Below are 14,155 nucleotides of genomic sequence, written 5' to 3' on the forward strand. Positions count from 1 at the left end.
TTTTTTTATATTTAAAGCTACAGTGGCCAAATTTGCCTTCATTTCTTTCAGTTCACTTCCTCAAGCACTAATTATTCTCTATGTGAATAAACAAAGGTGGACAAATATGACTGAGCCAGAGTGGATTTAATTTGACTTGCATTAATGCGTAAATTGAACGACTTAGGATTAGTTTGAATTTCAAGATAACTTTCTCTGGAAAGGTCCCATGCTGACATATTCTGCAATGTGCCTGATCTGAATTCAGCAAAAATAAAAAGAGACACTGTAGATTCCATCAGTTTCACAGATGTGGTGATGTGACTAGTTTAGCCTCATTTAGACAAGAGTAGTGTTGTTTCCACAAATTGTATATAAAAGATGGACCACTAATTTCTGGACAACTTTTTTGGACTTTGCTGTCACTATGTTAAGGGGTTTTTTGTTTATTTTTTTCTGGTCAACTGGAACCTTTCTGTGGAGTTTGTGTGTTTTCCAACAGTTTTAAAAGATGTGCTTTGTACTAACTATTTAAATGGTAAATGGCCTGCATTTGTATAGCGCTTTACTTAGTCCCTAAGTGATGGCAAGCTACATTGTAGCCACAGCCACCCTGGGGCGCACTGACAGAGGCGAGGCTGCTGAACACTGGCGCCACCAGGCCCTCTGACCACCACCAGTAGGCAACGGATAAAGCGTCTTGCCCAAGGACACAACGACCGATACTGTCCAAGCCGGGGCTCGAACCAGCAACCTTCCGATTACAAGGCAAACTCCCAACTCTTGAGCCACAATCGCCTCATTATCCAGGCATCCATGAAAACAGAATTTATTAAATTTATTGGAGTTAGAAGTTAGGAGAAAGTTAGCAGCAAGTTAGCTCGCTAGTTTCACTAGTTACCTAAACATGATATATCATGTTCTGACTGAGAGATTTCTGGAAAAAAAAATAAAACGTACAGCTCTGCTATCACTTCCAACATGAATAAAGACAGAAAACTACACAATAGTGACGTTTGTAGGGTTACTGAAGTTGGGCTAGATGGTATATAATGCTGTGCTAGTGATGCAGCTATGTTAACATACCAAAGCACAACACAGTGAACCTGGAGAATGAACACAAACTTTTTTCCACTTGATAAATGTTCCCGATGTTGTTGTTTTTTTGACAAATGCAATCGCATGGAAAATTGCTGTAAATGGACCAAACTTCCCCATATGGAAAAGATATATATAAATCTTATAAAGTTTGTATCTGTCTTGTGTGAAACTTGTATGAAAAGCATATAAGAGTGAAAACAGATATAAGATCCCTTGAAAAATTATATAATGAAACTTGTATGTTTTGGATACTTACTAAAACAATGTATGAAAGTAATGAGAAAGTGGCCACTTTCATGAGTAATCACATAAGTTTTTACTATTTCTTTTCCATATGGGTCAGTAGGGGAGAACAACTGAGATAATCCAGCCACAATATGAGGTTAGTCATTAATGTAAGATAGGATAACCTTTATTAGTCCCACCCGTGGGAAATTTGTTTTGTTACTGCACGTCCTGTCTGGCCTGCACGTCCTCGGCCTGTCCGGCCACTTTCCAGGCCGTTGGCTGGACATCGTTTATAGAGCAGCTACCAGAGAATTTAACATTAATGAATCAATGGTACGGAAGTGGAGGAAGCAAGAGGAATGAGTTGAGTAAAGTTTGACTTATCTGACTGTTTTGTTTCGTTTAATGCGCTTTATAATCCGGTGCACCTTATATATGAAAACAGACCCGTTTGTCAACAGTGCGCCTTATGGTCTGAAAAATACGGTACAGAGAAGGTAAGGAGAGAGGTCCAACGGTGAGTGTCTACAGCCATCTGTATAGACGGTGGAGGCTCTTTCATGGTGGAGACAATTTCATCTTGTCAAAATTGATGAAATTGTGTACACAGAAAAGTACCGTCAGATTCTGATATCAACCATGTAATACAATCTGGAAAGCATCTGATTGTCAACAGCATTATTTTTATCATGTCAATGGTCCCAAACACACTGCCAATGCAGTAAAATCATACCCGGACAGAAAAACACACAGTGGAACACTATCAGCCATGGATCAGCCTCCCTGAGCCCAGACCTCAACATTCTTGAAGCAGTGTTGGGTCATCTTGAACAGAACAAAAGGCAGAAACATCTAAAGAAGAACTTTGAATGTCCCTTAAGAAGCCTGGAGAACTATTCTCTCAAGACTGCTTAAAAAAATGAGAAGAAAGCTGCCTAAGAGAGTTCAGACTGTGCTGAAGAATAAAGGTGGTCACACTTTGACTTTCAAGCAGGTAAGAATTGAACAAACACTTGTTTTTGTTGTTTTTTTTGCCCTATATACTATATTTACATGAATGTTTGCAAATGTTTCCTATTTTCCTTGCAACATATAAAGAAATGAGGGTTGTTTCCAGAGTTTTGCACACTACTGTAACACAGTATTCACTTATAGTACCGAGTTACAGATGAATTTAATGTGATTATTACGTTGGTTTCCATTAGACTTGACTATTAGTATATAAACCACCACTGGCTCTTCATTTTGCCCTGTATTTTTACAGCTATAAGTAATATTAAGTCCTACAGTTTGGTAATGAGTCATAAGTCTCAGCAGTAACAACCAACCCACTCTCACAGCATAATCAATTCTTAACAACTTGCAACACAAGTCTTCCTGGTGCAAATTACACTGAAAAGTCCTAAGATAACACTTTGCCAAGCAATTCTCTTAACCCTGTTCTTCTTCCTCTCCGGTCCATCTCTCTTTCCCCGTCTCTGTGACCCTGGCTCTGACAGAAGATCAGTGTACTACCCAGAGATTCCAGCTCCTCCCGGTGAGCAATGATCACCTCACTTTACCCCGACTCGGACTCGGACTCTGCTTCACTGAGGCTGTGAGTGAGTGTGCAGGCCTTATCTCGCCGCCGCCACACAGAGGATTACTTTAGCAGAGGAGATGTAGCCAGTGGATAAAGTTGTGCTGCTTCACCTCTCATTCTCTCGAAGCTGACAGACAGTCCAGGAAGCGTGTTAACAGCCATCAGATAGCGCCTGACAAATACGGCCTCTCTTTGTCTAGTTATTTTCCTGTCGCCTGTGTATTTTTTCCTTTCCTGGCTATTAGGATAAACATTTAAAACGTCTCAAATAATCAGGAATGAGCAAAGATCTGCAGAAAGTAGCAGTAGCAGCAAGCAACCTGCAGAAGGCTTTTTCACGGCGGTAGAGAAATGAGGAAAAAAAACGGGTAAATAGTGAGTGGAGAGAGAGGTGGGGGCAGAAAAGTCCTACGCTCAGCAGCTTTGAGAGTCCGAGATGTGAAAAGTGACTGGTTGATTTATCACGGGGGAAACGGAGCCACAAAGTACAATTTTCTACCTTAGCCGCAAACAATAATTCATAATGATGTCGCCTCCTGATAGCAAGCAGACCTTTGTGCCGTGTCGGTCCTCGAAAATGATCGTAATAAATGTCAGGACTTCGCAGGTAACTACTTTAAAAGCCATTAGAAGTAGTCATGATGGAAGATACTGGCCGACGCTTCATATATTGTGATAACAACTCGGTTTTGCAGATAAAAGACTAGAAAAATGAGCGGGCTGTTTTATTGTGAGGTTACAGGAGCTCAAGGACTATTACAGATAAACAGGTTATGTCAATTAAAGATGGCTAACCCAAACCCTCCTTCCACAGTGGCACGAGGAAGTACACTTGTGCTCCTTTTATTCATCAGACGTCTCCACCTTTGCTCATCAGACGTCTCCACCTTTGCTCAAAATGACAGATATTAACTACAGGGGGAATCAGAAAACGTACAGCACACCATTTCGCAGCGCTGTCATGTCTACACATTGACCTTTCAACTGGAAAAACTTAGACGGAGTACTCCCAGCGACGGTAATGCATCACAGTTTAATGGCGTGTCAGAAAAAGGCTCTGCGCTTTTTGTTGGCTCACATTTTTTATCGCCACATCGGCACATTATGAGAGAGCTAATGAACTCTGCGGATCTGAGTAGGGGAGGAAAAAAATAATAATAATAATCACCCCTGTGCTTTTGTTCCAACTTTTGTTGCTTCTAAAAAGTGGGGAATTTAACTTCAAAACGAGCCCATATTGAGCGTGGGAATCTAATACAAAAACTAATACTTGTAAGAGCAAATAAGCAGACGCAGATGAGCATTGGTCTTTATGTACACTCATCTCTGAGAATATTGGATCTTAGCGCGTTCAATGTCATCCGTTTTTGTTCTGAGAAGGGCTCATAAAAGCAGCGGTTGATGTGACTTTAAAGTTCCCCGGGGATGTGAGTGAAACTGCTTTAAAGACTCTTTAAAAGCACCGTCAGTTGCGCACTTGCAGAGACTCTGGGATTAATAGCAATGAGTTTACCTACTCTTTCATCGCCTTGATATGCAGAAATCGAATTATTTATACAACCTTTTTTCTTTCTTTTTACAAGAAGGAAAACGCTTCACTTGCAGGTATAAAACACAGGATTGTTGATGAGATGGAGGTTTTACTCAGCTCTCTTTTTTGAGAACTTCCCCAACTCTGTTAGGTGTGTTACTTTTCAAAGAAACACAGAAGCTCTGTTTCATAAATAGAAAAATGTGTTCATGACCCACATAATGTTGCTACTGAGGGGTTTAGATGCTTCGGCCTCAGGTGATATACTTGGTCAATAAAGCTGATTGTGCTTTTAACTCTGATATTTGCAGTATTAATCTAATATAAATATTAGAGATGGCACGATACCACTTTGTTATGTCCGATACCGATATCATAAATTTGGATATCTGCCGATACCGATATGAATCCGATATAGTGTTTTTTTAATCAATAAAACTGTTTTGTTTTTTTTATATCTTGCTGCTTTTTGTATAAGTTCATACTCAAGTTAATAAAAAAATCAAAACCGCTAAAGCTATTCTGTTATACCTGTATGCAAAAAATACACTGCACCCAAAATATTTCATAGTTCAGCAATACTGATCAATCTAATAAACTTAAACCTACTCCATCCTCCCTATTCTGGTATTTTAAAGAGTAAGCAACCTAACTAATAGGGCTCTAAAACTCCCAGCAAAAAAAAAAAAAAAAAAAAGGGAACCACCCCCCACCTCATGATGCTTAATCGATGAAGTCAACTTTAATTTGATGCAGTGTGAAAAAAAATGCACAGAAATTAATAATTTTTGAAGAATAATTAAATAGATTCAACATCTTTCTTCAACAGAACTGCAGACTGCACAGATGGTACCTTCCCAAAGGAAAAAGTACTATAGCTTACTAGGATATATTAGACTTAGTAGTTACTATATACAGTAATGGACTTCTATACATTTTACATCAGATTAAAACTTTGGGTGTAAGATTCAGATAATTATTTATTAAAAGCTAGACATTTTAAATGAGAATAAGAAAGAAAAGTATGTCTTTGTGCCCCCTTTTCCCTGTTCATGCCCTATCGGCCCCCCTGGCTAAACTTTGCTAGATCCGCCCCTGCACAGTTACCAGCCGTCAGCTACGTAGAAAACGATCCTGGTGTAGAAAGTAATATTAAATAAATTCTAACAACAGCTTATCAAGCTTAAACGTGCTGCTGTTGTTCAGCCGCTGGTTTCCTCTTTCTGGCTCGAAGTGGGCGATAGACAAACAAGAGAGACGGACTCGCGACAGAAAAGCCGATCAGCTGATCATTGATCAGTTTCACGACAGGAGAGGGAGGGAGAGAGAGGCAGTCGCTCTATATATCGGTTGTTAAGCTTAACGCGGGAATGCTTTACAAACATTCAGAGATAAACTTACACACTTGCTTTACTTCTCTCTGGGATAACTTCTTCGGAGACGAAATGCCGGATTAGTAGCAACTCTACAAATACACACAGCCGCTCTATCACGTGATGCATACTGCTTGACGTGCTACGGTTATGAGCCAAGTTACGCCATGTCGCAAGTTTTGTGAGATGCTTTTTTGATATTTAATGGATCGGATTACATTTTTTATTTCTCTCCGATATCTGATCCAGTAATTTAGGTCAGTATCGGACCAATACCGATACGTAATATCGGATCGGTCCATCTCTAATAAATATAAACAATGTGTGCAGGAGCTGACCTCAAATTTAACAACATTACCTCTATGTTATGTTTATGTGAATGATGACGTGACGTTTATGTAACATGTGCATCGTTGACACATACAATAATAAGTATTTTAGAAACGTTTCTGAAATATTTTTCCTCTCAAATTTGAGCCAACGCGCTGAACTTCTTCTGAGAAGACAAAATTTATCAGACATTCAACCACTAAAACTAAAACAGAAAAACATTTTTTATTCAGTCAATAAAACTTACAAAAACATAAGAAATTGTTTTGGTAATTGACAGTACTGTTAATTTAGGGTAGCTGTAGCATGTATGTTTTTTTTGTTTTGTTTACATTGACTGTTTTGTAAATAAACAATATTTATTTATTGTTCTTTAATGCTAAATCCACCACTATGTGCAAGTTCTTTCATCAAAATATCTTTAATGCTAATAATTAATGATTTTCAAATTTATTGTTTTACAAAAGAAGCTGAAAAATAGTAAAGCATATTATTATTTTGATATACTGATGCAAAATGATATATTTTATACTTGTAAATCATATGTTTTAGCTTGTGATATTTCTTTGGCTTTCATTCTATTGTAATTGATATATAATCAGTGTTGGGTAAGTTACTTTATATTAGTAACTTAGTTACATTACTAGTTACTAGGGAAAGTAACTTTGGTTTTACTCACAATTCTCTTAAAATGTGTTGCTTCCGTAACTGGATACCCAGCAAGATTGCCAGTCTTCTAGCTTGCTTACATGTTAGCACTATCCTGCCACAAGTGCACTGTGCCACCTACCAACAGAAAGGAAAAAATGATGTGCATATTTCCACAAGAGAAATCCCACGCCTGGACCATTGTTGACCGCCGCCATGATTCTAGCCTACGTCACAGCATCATGTGCGCTTTTTACATCCAACACGAAAATGGCAGTCGTGGTGCTTTCGATTGTATTCAGAACTCGGAAATTCTGCCTTCCGAGTAGGAAGATGTAGGTAACACCAGACTGCAGATGAGCTGCACACAGGGCTGGACTGGGACAGAAAATTGGCCCGGGCATTTTGACTAGAGACCGGCCCACCATTATAGGAAAAATCATAAAGCTTTTGAATGAAAACAAACACTGTTGTGACAGTGATGTACACTGTTCTGATGGTATATATGCATCAATGTATCAATCGTTTGTTGTAAGATTCAGATAATTATTTGTTAAAAGCTAGACATTTTAAATGAGAATAAGAAAGTAAAGTATTTCTTTGTGCCCCCCTTTCCCTGTTAATGCCCTAACTGGCCCCTTCATCTTCATGTTTCCCTCTCACCACATATCCAAACCGATATCAATACCAGCAGCTTTTATGGCTGTGGCTCCTACAAACATCAGCTGATACTACAAATTAATATTAAATAAATTCTAACAACAGCTGATCAAACGTGCTGCTGTTGTTTAGCACGACCTCCGCTGGTTTCCTCTTTCTGGCGCAAAGTGGGCGATAAACAAACAAGAGAGAAAAGCTGATCATTGATCAGTTTCATGATTGAAGTAGAAACAGGAGAGGGAGGGTGAGAGGATGAGAGAAGAAGAGGCAGCTGTGCAGCGTAAACACAGAATAACTCCAGCTTTGTGCCTTTTTCATTGTAGCTGAAGTCCGGGACAAACTGCGTTCCTTTTCACTTCAATACAAAACGCGAAATATTTTCTCTGAATACAAGATGATTCCGTTTTTTTTAGGGGACGGTTGGCAACTCTACTAACTAACCTTATGAACAAAATAAAGTTCAACATCAGTAACATCACCCACCCAGCTGTATAGAAACTCCGTCATGCTAACTAGTACCCAGTACGAAAAAGTGAGCACAACAAAAATAAACTCCACTTAAACTTGGTTTATATCTGACCCAGATGGACTGCAGGTCCTAACTTCTTACCTGAAGTTCAGTTCACATGACACTCGGACCGGCAGCCGCCTCGGGTCTCTGCTCCTCCTGCCTCCCTTTTCCCTCATCCACCTGCTGCCTCCACCACTTGCTAATGTTACTGAATCTGTGGAAGCTCCGCGATAGCCACCACACGAAGTAACGATCCTATCTAAATCCCAGTAACGATTAACGCGTTCCTGATTTTGGCATAACTAGTTACCGTGCTCATTACCACAACTGTTCTGTCCCAAGTAAAAGATTAAAAAATGGTTCATAATAATTTAGTGATAAAATGTCATATTTCATCTGTGGTAATTTATGTTAAAAAAGAGAGTCATTTAGTTAAAAATATGTTCTATACAGTCAGCATTAGTTTTTCTGTATCTTATTTTGAAGGAGTAATCTGTGTTCGCAATGCATTGTGGGAAGCAGAAGCTGCAGTCAGTTGGGAAAAAGCATTGTACAGAAAACCTGCCTATCCTGTGGCCTGAATCTTTATATACACCATCGAAAGCAATGGCTGTAAGTTTATTACATGTTCTGGTTTGTTTTATATGTTTATAACAGCTGATTTAGAGATCGTTTTGTGAATGTGTTTGTGCCAGGAATTAGCCTTATCCCAGAAGCGGATTTTGCTTACAGCATGGTCTATTAACATAGCAATGATGCTAGCGATCTAATTTGCATATCAGAGGATTGTTAAAACTACTGTTTATCATTACTTAGCAGCTAAGACTAACTTTGATACATGTTTTCTGTCACCAGTGTTGGGAAGGTTACTTTTAAAATGTATTCCATTACAGAATACAGAATACATGCCCCAAAATTTATTCTGTAACGTATTCCATTCTGAATACTTTGGATTACTTAATATATTATCATGCTGTTTACAACTACGTGAATGTACTATTGCCGTGATTTATTAATGTTACTGAAGGTCCGCGGCTCCGAACTGTAGTAAAGGGACCTCTGACTAATATACCGGGTTCGGTGTCGGGCTCGTAGCCGAAAAATAGCTTTACTTTGTTGTCTGGGTCAACTTTGCTTGCCAGAGACAAAGAGAGGCGTTGAAAGGCTGCTCCGAACACAGCGTACAGTCGAGTCTTAATAGCGTACTTACAACTGGGCTCATCGGGCACTCTTCTTGGCTGCAGTGGTTATTATTATATTTACATGCTTCCAGCTCCCGTTTTTGCTCGATGACAGCTCATACCTTTCCACTCGCCTTTTTCTCCCTCCTTGCGCTCACAGACACATAACGTGTATGGCAGTCCATTCTCCCTGCAGCACGGACTACACTGCCCATGAGGCTACATTCTTTAGAGCTATACCTGTAGCATTCTGCCTATTAGCTTAGCACAACAACAACAACAAAAAGGCCTCTCTCACCCAGGAAACACGCAGAGCGCAAGCGTCACCCTGTAACCATGGCAACCGCAACGCTGCCGCCTGAAACTACAGAACGTAGCTGTCAAACAAAACCAAAACAGTCATGACCCGCCACAATATGAAACAGGAAAGTACCGCAGTGTAATCCATTTATTTCAACAAAGTAACTGTATTCTAAATACCACCTTTTTAAACGGTAACTGTAACGGAATACAGTTACTCTTATTTTGTATTTTAAATACGTAAATGTATTCCATTACTCCCCAACACTGTCTGTCACTAACTATTTCTTTGTGCATTTATTTCACAATGTCAAAGAGCTAAAGGATATTTTATTTTCTGGTTTATTTTTTAGTTTAACTCAGCACTTGCATGATAATAAAAACTCCAATCAAACGTTGTATACGTTTGATTTTGCCATTAGAATCACATTAGAGTAGAGCCAGTGCTATATGAATCTGCAGAAACTGTAGGACATGGAGGTCATTTTTGGAAGTAGAAGCTTCCTGGTTTCCATTTGTAGTCCCCTTGGAGTTTTTGATCTATCGAACAATCATGTATAGGAAAGCTTTTGTTCCATGCAGATAAATAGAGAACCCAAAATCATATGCTAGCTGTATTTGTCTGCATTTGTAAACATTTATTGGAGCACGTAGCAGGAAGTCTTGAACTGTGACCCAAATTTCCGTAGTCTAACACAGGGGAAGCTGGGTTTTACGTTTCACAAAGAGCACTTTCATTGTGGCCTTTTCTGCTTAGAGCGAGTGAAAATGAAAATGCTGCTTGTAAGACCAGAAATTTTGTGGAGAAGTCTTAGCTTTTTAGAGCTGCCACCGTTCTTCATTTTTTTTGGTTGGGAGGCAAATTCCAGTTAGGACGTTCATACCACGTTGGTGGGAAAAGGCAGATTCCCCAACAGTCTTTCCCTCTGTGCATCCTTTTGTACTCAAACTGCATCTTCTTCCCTGGTTTACCCCAGCAAGTTCCACCTTTAGATGACATCTAATATTCATCAAACAATAAAGTAGATGGCTTTATACCATCTCCATCCTTTTCATGTGTCTCTGAGTGTTATGTTCGTGCCCCACTTTTGATGCTACATCAGTGAACATGGCTTTAAGCAAGGCAGACACGGACAGAGAGGTGTATGGGTAATGCAGCATGAGGCTGTCTGTCGTATAACATGTGCAGAGCGTAGCCTGCAGGGAAAGGAGAAGAAGAAGAGGTGGAGAAAAAGGGGAGTATAGCTCTGAGGAATCACAGTCCCTGTCGCCTCAGTTCTCCCAGGGGGGACACTGTGTGCTTTCCCCATACGCCCGAGGTATGTGCTGAGTGGGGAGTGTATATGTGTGTGTGGTGGTAGAGCCTTGTAAGAGCTGAAGGGCCCTGCAGGGATCCCGACTTCTGTTGTCCCCAAACCCAAAGCCATGTGCTATGTGCTTGGCGGCCCCATTCCCTCTGTGCTTGGCCTCAGGTCGCTCCGTGAGGGAGGGAAGGTGGGGTGAGATGGGAAAGGAGGACACGGTAGGGAAAGATTTAGAAGGTGACTTATGTTGGTTCATGAGTGAAATACTTTGTAGTCATGCTGCAGACCTTTGTTCATCTGACAAACCTATTACTAAAAAGCAACAAACTGAAACAGTTACAAAACACACAGTTCACAATTTCGAGTCCATTTGTTAAGTGCATGGATAATTTATCATATGTATTTATTAGCGTTTGGTTGCTCAAGTTTGGTCTTTTTAAAGTGTAAAGGTTTTATACTAAATCTAATATAATAACTTACATTTAGAGTGTATGAAGGAAAAAAAGGAAGAAACTACATGTAAACTGTTTATGTTTTTTAAATGCAATTCCATGCCGATGATGCAACACTGTTCTTCTTTAGTCTGTATATCTTTATTTTTTAAGAATGCCTTTCAGATAGTGATGGGATTTCCGGCTCTTTTTAGAGAACCGGGTCTTTCGGCTCGGCTCACTAAAAAGAGTGAGCTCCAAACCGGCTCTTCAGGTTGTTTTGTTGCTTTAATTAATTGATTATTAACAATAATATAAAATTATGCGCAAAAGGAATTACTAATGTAAAAAAAAGTGGTCTTATTTATATATGTTTATATATAAATATATGCGGTGGCCCCTAGAGACAAAACATGTACAAACTCCAAAACACATTTCTAGCGTTAACTGAACTTCAAAACAGAGCTACCTAGATCACTTAAATTACACAATTGAAAGCATATGTGTATGGTTTGTGTATTTATACACAAGCACTCATATCCATCCATCCATCCATTCGCTACCGCTTATCCTTTTCCGGGTCGCGGGGGGTGCTGGTGCCAATCCCAGCTGTCATAGGGCGAGAGGCGGGGTACACCCTGGACAGGTCGCCAGTCTGTCACAGGGCTAACACACAAGGACAGACAACCATTCATACTCACATTCACTCGCACATTCACACCTAGTGGCAATTTGGATTATCCAATTAACCTATCCCCACAAGCTGCATGTCTTTGGACGGTGGGAGGAAGCTGGAGTACCCGGAGGGAACCCACGCAGACACGGGCAGAACATGCAAACTCCACACAGAAAGACCCCGGCCTGATGTTGGAATTGAACTCAGTGTTGCTGTGCGGCAACAGTGCTAACCACCGTGCCCCAAGCACTCATATATATTCAAATAATAATAATAAAAAAAATGTTCATTTACCTGTTACTATCACACACAAAATCTGATCATTGGTACTTGCTGGCTTGTGTAGCCACTAGGTAACAAAAGCTCAACACTGCGCCTAGCATCCTGGAGCACTACTGTTGTGTTTTGAACGTGTTTTGGAGTTTTTACGTGTTTTGGAGTTTGTATGTGCTTTGTCTGTAGGGGCACCGTAAATATACTTTTATTTATTCACTCCACATAAAATGTAATAAATAAATCATATAATACAAAAACCAACTATTTACATTTCAACATTTAACTATTTAAATTTTCAGCTTTTTCCTTTTAAACAAATTTAAAGTGAAACAACACAAAACACTGCAAACCACAACACAATTAAATATAAATTAAAATATGAAAACAAAAAGAACATGCACATTCTCTGTCATATGGGGCCTGCATGAATAAACTTTCTGAATCCTTTATCATCTGCAACTGAAAATAGTTGTGGATGATTACTATACCTTTCTAATGTGGCGTTGTTGTCCCTGGCTCTCTTTCTTCGTCTGTCCTTCCTGCTCTGTTCCTGTGCTACTGCAAGTGTAACTACCGGCCCTCCCCCCTCTGCCCAGCGCAAAGCACAAGGCTCGCATGCGGAGTGAAGCGGAAAAAAGTGTGAGAGAGGATGAAAGAAAGAAAGAAAAAAAAAAACCACGGCTCTAAGTGCCATTTCGTTCGCGACCGACACATCACTACTTTCAGAATTTCAGCAGAAAAGCTCACTCATAAACAATTCTGAGGAGATTTTGGAAATAAAGCGAGACAATCATTAAACAAAATGAGCTGTAAAAACCTGATTAGGTTTAATGCAAAAGTCTTGCTTAAATATCCTTAGTCTACACCAGGGGTCTTGAACCTGCGGTTCAGGAGCCACAAGTGGCTCTTACGCCCATCTCCACAGTGGCTGATGAACACGGACATGGAAAAGAAAAACATCAACCGTTATTTTTTTCAACATTTTAACCTTTATTTATCATTGCCGTGAGGGATTCTTTACATTCTCCAACTGTAAAATTCGCATATATCTGAAATACCTTGCCAAGGAGGGATCCAGGACACATGCTAGTAGATGCTTGAACCACCTCAGCTGGTTCCTTTTAATGCGGGGAAGAAGCCACTCTTCATCCTTTTCTTAATCACAACCATGGATTTGACTCATTTCCACAAAAACTTGTAGGACTCATAGTGGCCTACAGAGCTTTACATCTGCCTTGCAGCAAGCTATCAAATACGGTGTATTTCTCAGCTTTTAAAAAAACGCTATGCGTCGCCAGGTGTTTCATCAGTTTCGAGATGTTACCTCCTTTGCACAGTATCACCTTAAAGCACTTGTTGCAGGCTGCTGAGTTTGCATCTTTTGCTGTGAAGCAGTGTTGCCAACTCCTCAGTAAGGAGCTAGAAGTCGCTAAATGACATCATCGCCTAATTTGCATAATTGGTCATGCTAATATAATGGTAACCCACGTTGTTGGAGAGAGAAATAACATCGTGGAACAGACATAAAGTGAGTAAAAAACGTCCTAAATGCAGTTAGAGTTTATTTAGAACTACGAATTAAATTTATTTTAGCAATTAATGTTTTTTGTAATGTCACAATTCCAACCCTGCTCCTTTATCTGGGCTTGGACCGGCAAAGTTACTTTGTGTGTGTTTATAAGTAGTTTTAAACCTGATCCACAAAACAGCATAACAGTAAAAGAAGAACTGACTGCGTTACAGTCAGTGCGGGAGCAGCGGCTTCGCTCATGCGCGATTCATTTGCAGTTTGGACGCACAGGTGTGAACGTCTCCTGCCCTGATAGCAGCTGGGGGAGTATCCTCCGCCTGTGAGCGCTTTGGTACGGGCAAGGTGCCCAAGGCAGCACCGCTGCTTGTTGAGAGTAAAAGCGATACGCGCTTCACGTCAAAAAGACGTCATAAATAAGTCTCCAATAACACCAGAAAAAGCCGCCAGATTTGTCGCTAGTCGCTTTTTAGAAAAAAAGTCGCTAAGGGGGTCTGAAAACTTGCTAAATATAGC

This window comes from Haplochromis burtoni, unplaced genomic scaffold (genome assembly GCF_018398535.1).
Source record: "Haplochromis burtoni strain Fernald_Lab_line unplaced genomic scaffold, NCSU_Asbu1 Contig_39, whole genome shotgun sequence".
Classification (NCBI taxonomy): Eukaryota; Metazoa; Chordata; class Actinopteri; order Cichliformes; family Cichlidae; genus Haplochromis; species Haplochromis burtoni.